The 11,562-nt window shown below is 49.5% G+C and overlaps 2 long non-coding RNA genes and 1 pseudogene across 2 annotated transcripts; 2 read left to right on the top strand and 1 right to left on the bottom strand.

Annotated features, from left to right (window-relative positions):
* The first annotated feature begins 306 nt into the window (after positions 1–306).
* On the top strand, positions 307–8,288 carry LOC122692080. Its single transcript, XR_006340588.1, has 3 exons — positions 307–398; positions 3,809–3,898; positions 8,242–8,288. It is a non-coding gene; the product is annotated as an uncharacterized LOC122692080 (long non-coding RNA).
* LOC122692072 lies at positions 1,801–3,810 on the bottom strand (annotated as a pseudogene).
* Positions 8,289–8,384: 96 nt separating the features above from the next.
* LOC122692084 lies at positions 8,385–10,010 on the top strand. The gene is made up of 2 exons (XR_006340594.1): positions 8,385–8,439; positions 9,498–10,010. It is a non-coding gene; the product is annotated as an uncharacterized LOC122692084 (long non-coding RNA).
* The last annotated feature ends 1,552 nt before the right edge of the window (positions 10,011–11,562 follow it).

An 11,562-nucleotide genomic window follows, 5' to 3' on the forward strand; every position in this document is an offset into this window, starting at 1 on the left:
TGTGTGTGTGTGTATGTTTCTGTGTGTTGTGCATCTGTCTGTGAAGGGGGTTAGGGACAGACAGGCACAAACCAGCTGGCACACAGGAGTTCCGGGGCTAGAAAGGCAGAGAATGAGCAGGGGATAGAGGATGTCAGGACCCAGGAGGAACGGGAGGAGCGAGAAAGCTTGAGCTGAGACTGTGGGCGGTTCAAAAAAGGAAGGACTTGAGGGCTTGGGGCGGGGACTAGAGTGCAGGACAGGAGGGCAGAATTTCCAGGCTGCAGCTGGGACCAGGCTGAGAAGGGCAGGCTTGCTCCGGGGGTGGGTGTGGGTGGGGAGGAAGACCTGCAGGAGAGGGAATGTCCACCCGGGGGCGACAAACGTCCTTCCGCAGAGTTCGCGGGCCGCTGAGACCTGTGAGTAGATGAGACCGGCTGAGACCCCAGCGGAGGCTGAAAAGGAGCCAGAGCCGAGGAAGTGGGGGGAGGGGGGGCCTCGAGGACAGAAGAATCTAGAACGACAGATGGGGTAGGGGAGGAAATGGAGGACGAGTGAGACCGCGGTGAGCAGAGCCCAGAAGAATCTAGCAACTGGAGAGAGGGATGGGGAGAGAATCAAGGATGGGGCAGGCCTAGGAGTGTGCAGAGCCCAGAAAGGTCTAGAAAAGCCGGGGAGAGGAGACAAATTTAGGGGGCCGGGGATGAAGACAGGGTCACTGACCTGACGGATGGGAGTGGAAAGTCGGGTTGAGGAATAACTCGGCGGCGGGGAGTGGGGGGCTTCGGGGGGAGGGGGTGCTACTTGCGCAGTTTCAGTTCTTGAGGCAAAAAGAGGCCTGAGTCACACCCAGCGCTGCCGAAACCGCCAGCCTCCCGGGCCGCCTTGGGGAGCTCAGAGCTCCTTGGAGTCCACACGGTCCGCACGCTTCCCCTTCGGGGACAGTCCTTCCACTCCGAGGGCGCCTCCGTGGCACAGAGGTTCTCCTTCCCTCTGTTCTCCCCCTGTTCTGGCCCTTGAAGACCGGTGCCCGGGCCCTGTGCACCCCCGACTCCTCTCAAGGTCCCCAGGGCTCCTGCGGCCCTTCTGCCTCAGGTCGGAACCGGCCTCCCAGCTCTGCACCCAGCGCTGCCCTGCTCCCCACACGGACCTCTCCTCAGGGCTCCCCTCCGGAATTCTCCCTTTGAAACCTCTTCTGCCCTCGGCCCTCCTGCCTCCGGGGGCCCTGTCCTCCTCGCTCCTCCAGACCTGGACCCTCACCCCAGCAGGAGAAAAAAGTCAGCACACAACCAGGCAGGAGACCACAGTTACCGTTTTATTTCTCCAGGGTCAGATATATTTATTATCAGAAAGGCGGAGTAGGTATGTTGATGGTAAAAGCAAAAGTTTGGTTTCAAATTGTCTTCCAGTGTTTGCGGAAATTGCAGTTTAGGAGCCAGTATATTAATTCAAGTCCGATGTGTTTTTCCAAACTCGTTATCATAGCGTTAGTGACATTTCTTCAGTTTCAAGGTACTCTTCGTTAGGCAGGTGCAATTGGTATTTATAATTAACAAGGAAACTTAAATCTCGGTTTTAAACTTCCCACCATGATGCCTCCTTCTTATACAATAATATATGACGTCCTTCAAGATTTTCTGAAGATAGTATAGATAATGAACGGATATATAAACAGAAATTAAATCACAGTCACTTTTGCTGGTTGACGTTTTATGCTTTTAAAGACGTACATGAGCTTATTTTTTTGTTTGTTTTGTTTTCTTTTTTTTTTTGTAATTTTTTTTTTTTTTTTTGTAAACACTTTAGAGACAGACACACAATGCCTTTCAAAGGTGAAAAAGAAAATGCCCTTTCCCTCCTGGGATGAGGATGAGGGGAAGGATAGCGGGTGATTCTTCTCTCAAACTGGCTCTCATCCAATCTGGTGTCCTCGGGGAGAAAGGGGGACCATTCTCTGGAAGTCAGTGCAGGAGGGCGCCCTGTTTCCACTGCTGTCCCCAGCTCAGCTCTGCCCCAGTGTCCGAAGCCTCCTCTCAGCAACGGGCCCCTGGCTGTCCCTGTGGGGACCGGAAGATGTCAGTCGTGCTTGGTGGGCCCAGGGCCGGCCGCGTGCGTCCTGCTGAGGCCGGGCTGGGGCGCCCCCCGAACCGAACGTCATGCTGGGAATCTGGACTCGAAGCTGGTGCCAGGCTCCATGCCCTCTGCCTCTTTCTTCCCTTCGCGTTTTCTTCACCCCACGTCCTCAGTTTTTGAGGTGAAGGTAAAAAGAGCAAATGTCCCTGAATAGTTTGACATCGTCAGCTGTTCTGGGGGTTTACTTGGGATAAATGAAACAAACCATTGAGAGGAGTCAGCAAGCGAGCCCAGCAGGGTCAGTCTGCAGGGTGTTCTGGACAAGATCTGTTCACTTCAAACCAGAGTCTATGCAACTTTTGTGATAAATGCACAGGCAGGGCAGCCTGGCTATCGTGTCCCCCTGAAGCAGCTCCTCCAGGCAGATCACACACTCACCCGCGTCTTCGGTCAGCACGTCATCGTTGTAGGAGAGACGAGGTTTGCTCAGACACATTATAAAGTGCATTTCCATCTCATCGGAAGCCACGGACTTGGAGCAAATGGGGCACTTGAAACCACTGTGCGAGCTGAACCACCGGGGTGCGATGTGCAGAGGTAGAGCATCCGCCAGCTAGGCTCGGGAGCCCAGGTACAGCATCCCGTCTCTATGGTGACCGCCAACCGTCTCCCGGTAACCATTGCCGTGGGCATAGGTGGAGTCGGACGCCGACCCTCCGCTGCCGGGCGCCCTCTCGGCGTCGCCGGCCCCCCGGGAGGCGGGGGTGTAGAGGCCAAAGGGCGCCCCGCCGGCCGTGCTGGGGTCCATGCCCATGCCCGCCACGGAGCTGACCGAGCGGCTGCGGAGCCCCATGGCCCCGCCGCCCGCCCGGTAGTGTCCGAAGTGGGGCGCCCCTCCCGGCGGGGGCACGGCGCTGTCGTCGGTGGAGACCCCCGGGAAGGGGCCGCGCGAGTGGGCCGCCGTGCTCTGCTTGCCGCCCATGCTCGCCCGGGCCCCGGCGGGGCGGGAGCCTGCAGGCCGAGACCCTCCCCCTGTCCTCAGCGGCGGGGGCAGGGCTGGGCGGGCATACGGGGGGCGCAGAAAGGAGACCGGAGGGGAAGGAAAAAAGAAGGAAAAAGAGAGGACCCGGGCGGGACCCAGACTACGGGCTGCAGGCGTCCCGAGCCCGGGGCATGTTTCCCCTCACGGTACGGAGAGGCGCGGTGCCCGGGCTCAGCGCGCCCTAGGCCGCCCCCGGGCTCCCGAGGGCCCGGCGCCGCGGGGAGGAGGCCGCCCGCCCGGCAGTGGCCGCCGGAGGAGGAGGGCGGGGACGCCGGCGCGTGCCGCCTCAGGACGCCGCGGCCGGGACGGCGGCCCGGACCCCCGAGGCCCGGGCGGGCTGCGGCGCCGGCGGCCCGCGGAGCGCGCGAGGCCGCGCTCGCGTCGCGCTCTCGGCCCTGCCGCGCGGGCCCCGCCGGCCGCGCCACTCATGAGCTTCCTTTTTAACCAATTCAGGTAAAACTGGTTGTATGTCACAGATGTTATCCTCTGTAGTACAGATATCAATATCCTTTTAATCAGGTATTCAACCAACGAGTTTAAGGGTTTCAGGACTTGCACCATTCCATATATCATTAATTTATTATTTATGAATTTCTTCACCCTCTCTGTGAGGAATTCAGCAACCGTATCCACTAGAATTTCCATGATCCTGTGGTCCTTCAGTGAAAAAAGTAACGCCATGGGGAAATCTTCAAGTGCGTCTGCTCCTTGCAGGCCACGTCCAGAATTTATTTCTCTGACGGAAGTCACGTGATGAAGTCACTGGCCAATGGGTGTGTGACACGGAACATGGCACCACTTGAGGTAAGAGGTTCGTCCACTCTCACTTGTTTGCTGGCATGATGACTAATTACAAAAATTCGGGGAGAAAAAAAACTTCAGGGAGGATTCCATGTCTAGGTCAAAGTCAATAGTATATGTCACATTGAACTTGAAAATGTACTGGTTATTTTAAATATCTTTTGATATTGACTTCTAACATAATTCAACAGTGATGAGAGAATAGACTGTGATACCTTTAGACCATGACATTTTTGTACCTTGTTTAATGTCCCTGGATGTGTTCCAGTGACTCCTAGTTTATGGGAACTTGAAGAGAATTTGTATCCTACTGTTGTGTGAAAATTATGTAAGTCTAAATTATGTTGAATTGGTTCTTCATGCTTTTCAGGTCTACTATATTCTCTACTTCTCTGAATGTTCGTTCTATAAATTTTTGAGAGTTTGATGTTGAAACTCCAATTAAAAATCTTAATTTGTCTATTTAAAAAATAATTATAATATACCAGGGACATACATGTAACCTTGTTCTCTGTTTTTCACGTCTCCTGTAAATGTGTTAGCATACTTTGATAATTTAAAAATAAAAAAGAGAAAAAATGAATAAAGATTAACAATTTACAAAATCGGGGGAAAGATTGATATGCAGTGGGCCTCTCCCTCTAGTGCTATTGCAGTTGGCAGCCCTTAGCACCTGGTAACTGAGATTGATCCTGTGCAGAGAGGACCTGGGGGACACGGTACTAAACAGGTGTCAGTTCAGATCATTTTTCCTTTTACCCTCTTCTGCTGAACTTCTAACAGTGGGAGCAGATTGCCGTCCTGTTTATTTATTTAAAGTATAGTTGATTTACAATGTCAGGTTTGATTTCTGCTACACTGCAAAGTGATTTATTGACATATCTCTATATTCTCTTTTTCATCTTTTTTTTCATTGTGGTTCATCTCACAGTAATGGGTGCTGTCCTCCAGGGCCTTGGTGCTTACCCCCCCCCCCATATAGTAGTTTCCATCTGCCAATCCCAATGTTCCAATCCTCCTTCTCCTCACCACTTTCCCCTTGGCAACCACAAGTTGTTCTCTATGTCTGTGAGTCTGTTTTTGCTTCAAAGATAAGTTTGTTTATGTCTTATTTTAGATTCCACATAGGAGTGATATATGGTATTTGTCTTTGTCTTTCTGATTTACCTCACTCAGTATGATAAACCCTAGGGCTGTCCATGTTGCTTCAAATCACATTATTTCATTATTTTTAATGGCTGAGTGATGCTCCATTATACAGACACACACACACACACACACACACACACACACACATCTTCTGTGTCCGTGCATCTGTTGGTGGACATTTAGTAGTTTCCATGTCTTGGCTATTGTCAATAGTCTGGGCTGTTATGAACACCGGGGTCCATCTGTCTTTTTGAATTACATATATGTCTCAGTATATGCCCAGAATTGGGACTGCAAGATACATGGCAACTATATTTTTAGATTTTTTGAGGAACCTTCATATTGCTTCCAAGTGGTTGCACCAGTTGACATCCCCCCACCTGTTCTCCACACCCCCTCCAGCATGGATTATTTGGACACTAGTTTCTCTTCCTGCCTCCTCCCCTCGGCTGCCGTCAATGTCCCCGTCCCCAGTGGCTGCAGCATAAAACCTGTGCCGGTCGTGCAGACGCTACACGGGGTCACCCCCACCCCCAGGGCACTCGAGCCTCCCTTCCACCCATTTCCACTCTGGGTCTGGGCTCCTTGTCCTCCCAGAAGCAGAACCGCTCCCTTCATTATCTTGGTGGGTTCACATCCTAATGATCCAGAGGCTGAACTCAGGTTCATATACCCTAACCAGTTTACCACATACCAGGGATTCTAATCCAAATGACGCTCAGTTCCTGCCTGCCAGGAATTAGGACTAGACAAAAGAAAAGAGACACAGACTGTAAATCTTACCATGAGGAACTGTAGGTTTTTTATTTTCCTTTTGGCCAACTGTGCAGCTTGCAGGATCTCAGTTCCCCAAACAGGCATTGAGCCCAGGGCCCCGGAAGTGAAAGCGCAGAGTCTTAACTACTGGACATCCAGGGAATTTCCAAATTCCTGTTGTGTGTCCTTTGAAATCTACACAGTTTCTCAAGAAGGAGTTTGCTTCTTACGGCTGCTGTTACCACCCAGCACACACAGAACAGGATCCTGATCTTTGAGGTCTGGAGGTGAGAGTCTGAAATGAACCCGACAGGGCTCAGATCAAGGGTCAGAAGGCTGTACTCCTTGAGACTTCAGGGACATCCAGGCTTAATGTGTTTCTCTCCCTTCCCTGGGGGCTGGGGACGTGCTGTATGTAGCCTGCGCGTGGGGGCTTTGAGCACACACCTCGGCCCCGGGTCGGCCGCACTTGGGGCTCTGGAGCCCTGCGCCAGGTGGTCCTGGCTGCTGGCTGCTCCCAGGAGTTGGTGGGGGGCAACTGAAGAAGGGACTGTGGCTCGGCTGAGGGCAGTCTCTGCATCAGAGCGAGGGCCTCTGTGAGAGCACCGAGCAAGCTGGGCACAGGCACCACCCAGCGCGTCCCCAGCACGCACTGCACTGTGTAAGTGCTCTTGGAGGGAAAAGGATCCGACGCTCTCGGAAACTATATGAGATCCTTTGGAGACAGAAGAGGCAGAGAGGAGTGATCAGAAAGGTTAGGGTTCTGATGTGGGGTGAGGTGAGCGACCGTAAGACAGCAAAGCACACTCAGGGTTAAACTGTCACTAAGAGAAGGGACACTCTCCAGACCCAGCCCAGGGGGAGGAGTGTGCAGACAAGAGCTCCATGTGCTACCACTTGAGAGTCTTGGAATTAAGGCCTTGGTATGGGAGCTCTGTGGGCTGAGTGTGTATGTGTGTTTGTGTGTGAAAATGTGTATATTTGTGTGTATGTATATAGGTAACTGCCTATGTATATGTGTGGACATGGGTGTGTATATGTGTATTCATGTAATTATATGTATCTGTGTGCTTGTATATTTCTATGTGTTGTGTGTCTATGAAAGGTATAAGGAACACACAGGTGCAAACGTCCTTGCATCAGGAGTCCCAGGGACCCCTGAAGAAGACGGGATGGACAAAGGGCACAGGAAACCAGGTGGAGAAGGAGATTGGAATCCCTTGGTTCTAGAAACGCAGAGAATGAGCAGGGAGTGGCAGATGTCAGGACCCGAGAGGAGACAGAAGGCTTGAGTTGAGGGCTTGGACAGTTCAAAAAATGAAGGGACTTGAGGGATAGGGATGGGGGCAGAAAAGTTTCCTGGATTAGAGCTCAATGGAAATGGAGACGCCAATGTGGGGCGGCCTTGGGGTGGGGACTAGAGTGTGGGACAGGAGGGCAGGATCCAGGCTCCAGCTGGGGCCAGGCTGAGAAAGGCTGGATTGCTCTCAGAGGGGGTCTGAGATGGGGCCGCCAGCATCTAGGGCAGCCCTTCAGGAAAGTGAATGTCCACCTGGGGACGCCAAACGTCCTTCAGTGGAGTTTTGCAAGGCGCTGGGATTTGTGTGTCGGTGAAACTGAGACCACAGTGGAGGTTGAGAAGGATCCAGGACCCTGGGAAGGGAGGAGAGCTGAGCGGAAGAATCTAGAACACGGGACAGGGTGTGCAGGGAAGATATGGAAGATGAGTAAGACTAGGCTAGGCAGAGCCTAGCAGGATCTAGAAAGTCCAGGGAATGGGGAGGAGTTTGGGGGGCAGGGAATGAAGAGAGGATCATTGTCGCTGGGGATGGGAGAGGAAGGTTGGGTTAGGAATAAACGCAGGGCTGGGGCTTTTGGGCAGTTTCATACTTTTGGCAAAAAGAGGCCTCTGGTGTATCTAGCGCTGTTGGAACTGCCTCGCGGGCCCCTTGGGAAGCCAGAGCTTGTTGGAGTCCACACCATCCACACCCGTCCCCTGCCAGGATGGTCCTTACACTCCGAGGGTTCCTCCGTGGTGCAGAGCTTCTCCTTGTCTCTGTTCTGACCCTCTTCTCTCCTTGAAGACTGGCGCCCGGGCCTTGTGCACCCCCGACTCCGCTCAGGGCCGCCCTGGCTCCTCTGGCCCCTCCGCTCAGATCAGGAACCGGCCTCGTGAGCGCCCAGGGCTGCACACAGCGCCGTCCCTGCTCCCCACACTGACCTCTCCTCGGGGCTCGCCTCCAGAATTTCCCCTTTGGCACCTCCCTGCTTTCGACCCCATGGGGGCTCAGACACCCTCAGCCCTCCTGCTCCCGGGTCCCTGTACTTCCTTCAGCTTTTGCTGCCAAAATTCGGTCTCTGTGTATGTACTAGGGCCGGATTAAATCTCGGAGACAGAGTTGTGAGTGAAATGGAAGCACATAGCTTTACTGTTTTGCCAGGTGCAGGGGTCGCAGCAGGCTAATGCCCTCAAGACAGTGTCTTGGACATGGAAGCAACCTAGATGCCCATCAGCAGATGAATGGATAAGGAAGCTGTGGTACATATACACCATGGAATATTACTCAGCCGTTAAAAAGAATTCATTTGAATCAGTCCTAATGAGATGGATGAAACTGGAGCCCCTTATACAGAGTGAAGTAAGCCAGAAAGATAAAGAACATTACAGCATACTAACACATATATATGGAATTTAGAAAGATGGTAACGATAACCCTATATGCAAAACAGAAAAAGAGACACAGAAATACAGAACAGACTTTTGAACTCTGTGGGAGAATGTGAGGGTGGGATATTTCAAAAGAACAGCAGGTATACTATCTATGGTGAAACAGATCACCAGCCCAGGTGGGATGCATGAGACAAGTGCTCGGGCCTGGTGCGCTGGGAAGACCCAGAGGAATCGGGTGGAGAGGGAGGTGGGAGGGGGGATCGGGATGGGGAATAAGTGTAAATCTATGGCTGATTCATATCAATGTATGACAAAACCCACTGAAATGTTGTGAAGTAATTAGCCTCCAACTAATAAAAAAAAAATAGAAAAAAAAAAAAAAAGACTGTGTCCTGGGACTTCCTCGGCGGTTCAGTGGTTAAGAATCCACCTTGCAATGCCGGGCACAGGGGTGTGATCTCCCGTCGGTAAGCTGAGATCCCCCAGGGCAAGAGCAGCTCAGCCCGCACCCCACAGCTAGAGAGTCTGCCTGCTGCAAGCCAGGATGCTGCCACACGCAGGGAATATCCTGCCTGTTACAAGGAAGACCCAAGGCAGCCAAATCAATTAATAAAATATATGTTTTTTAAAAGGCTGTGTGTCCGGTCTTGGAGAGGGTTTGAGGACTCTTACAGTGTTCAAGGAGGAGAGCCTGATCAACTCGAGGCGCTCTTCTGTTGGGTCTGTGATGAGGTCACGGGGAACAGCAGCATCACCCTCGTGGTTCCAGCCGGTCTCAGGTCTTCCTGTTTGTGGACGGCATAGTTCACTTCTTCCCTCTGCCGGGGGGGTTTCTGATTCTGTAAAAGAGGTCAAAGGTCCTGGCTCCCAGCATTATGAATAGCCCTTGAGGACAAACTAATTCTGCATGAGTTTGTTCAGTAGCTAAGGTATTCTTATTTTGTCTTTCTTCACAGTTTTCTTTCTATATTTTCTGTGATTAAATTTATTCTTTGACTAAACCTTTTTTTTTTTTTTCCCAAACAGAAGGCAGGTGGACCTGGGTGGAGATCTACAAAGGCTTCATAGGGTCCTGCTTGATTACAGTTCCTTCAGGAGTCATCCTCCCTACTTGGGGAATGGACACAGAGTTGGAAATCATCTCGAGTTTCAAGCTTAGCATCAATAGTCTGTATTAAGACAATATTATTTCTCTCTTTGATTGCCTTGTCATAAGCCCTGGACAGACATTTGAAAATTATGAGACATATTACCATGAGGATAATGATTAAAGTACACATTTGTCATATTTTTCAAAAGAGTCCTCCTAGTTTAGAGGACAAGAAGGAAGAAGCGTTTTCGAGGGTTTCCATTTGACATATATGTAGTATCCAAGTGGTCTTTGCTGTGAGGCTAGAATTTGAGCTGTCTTGTTCACAATTAGTGCTGCAACTCAAGAAAGCCCCCACTTGAAAGGAAGAGTATGTGTGCTGATCAGAGAGACCACCTCCAAGAATAAATAAATAATAAAACAATTATATGTATAAAAAAAGAGTTTCAGACCAAATGCCAAAGACGAACAACAAATAGCCTCCTAAGCTCAGGAAATCCAGGCCAAAGTCCTGCCATTCTTTTTTGCCTTGCAGATTTCTCTCTTCTAGAAGTCCGCAAAATAGGAAGATTTCTGCTCCTGTCAGGAAACTGTCGTTTTTATTTACCTGATAAGGCTGCTCAGAACATAAGAATCACTAACCTCTGGAGGAACAAAGAAGAGAGAAAAGAAACATATTTGCATTTTACTCACAGAGGGAATTTACTCAATTGCTGTCAGTCATTAGTAGCTTGAGGGGAAGGGCTTTGCTTTATCTGGAAATCACAGGTCAAACCCAATAAGATTTCAGCCAACAAAATCCATAAACTCTAAAACTATATTTACAAGTTGTTTCAGGAGCTCATCTTTTTTGTTGAACACTTTTATGATACCATCATGTTTTTTAAATTAGGATTTTAAAATTTCCTTTACCAGCTGAGCCACAAGGGAAGCCCCCTGGGTTGGGAAGATCCTCTGAGAAGGGAATGGCTACACTCCAGTATTCTGCCCTGGAGAATTCCATGGACTGTGTAATCCATGGGGTTGCAAAGAGTCAGACAGGACTGAGCAACCTTCACTTCACTTTAAGTTTCCTACCCAGTTGCATGGTATAAAGTGAAATTGATCAGAGACCAGTGCTTCTCAAAATGGTCTTCCCTATATGACGCACTTTTGCAAAACCGTCCGAGTACAAGAACTCTCTGTGAGTGACTTAAAGATATGGTGACACTCGTGAGCACAATGTAATGGGCTAAGAAACTTGATTACAGTAATGAGAATTATGACTTGGTAACATCAGGACACACCAGGTTTGTCAGAATTCCTTAATTTTTAACACATCTCTATTAATAGCAACCGTCCGCAGGAGAACTCTAGAAGACTTACATTTAACAATGTTCCCCGTGGTATTTAACACACCAGGGATGCCAGTCAGTCTAATATTTGCCTCTGAGCTGCCTCACAGTTCCTCCTGGACACTCAAAGTTAGCTAGAGAAAGAGACTTCCCATCTGTTCTCCAAGGCAGTTCATTATTCCAGGAAAAGTTTGTTCTGTTACTAGAGAGAGAAAGCCAAATTCCAGTCTTGGACCAGCTTACTATTAGAAATAAAGTTCTTTACTTAATTAAATTTAATTTAACCTTCATCAATCCTCCCTTTTTTAAAAACGTTAATTATTTTTTTTTTATCCACATAATATGTCTCTTATTTTTCCCTATCCAAACCAGCAAAATTATCCTCTTGTTATATTTCAAGAAAAACTACTGTTATTTTCTATATCTTCTTTTGACAACAAACATATATCCTACTTGCATTCCAGTCTCTTACCATTTTTAGTAACTGTAAATACACTGCATTTCTAAAATCCCTTAAAACTTAAAACCAAGAAACAAGCAATTGAATTGTATTTCTTTTTATGACATTAGATTCATAAAGTATATGACAGACATATTTCAGAGCATAATTTTTCTTTAGGTGGTACAAGATGTGTGTTTAATAAACACATTTAGTATTTTCATTCAT

Source organism: Cervus elaphus, chromosome 4, assembly GCF_910594005.1.
Source record: "Cervus elaphus chromosome 4, mCerEla1.1, whole genome shotgun sequence".
Classification (NCBI taxonomy): Eukaryota; Metazoa; Chordata; class Mammalia; order Artiodactyla; family Cervidae; genus Cervus; species Cervus elaphus.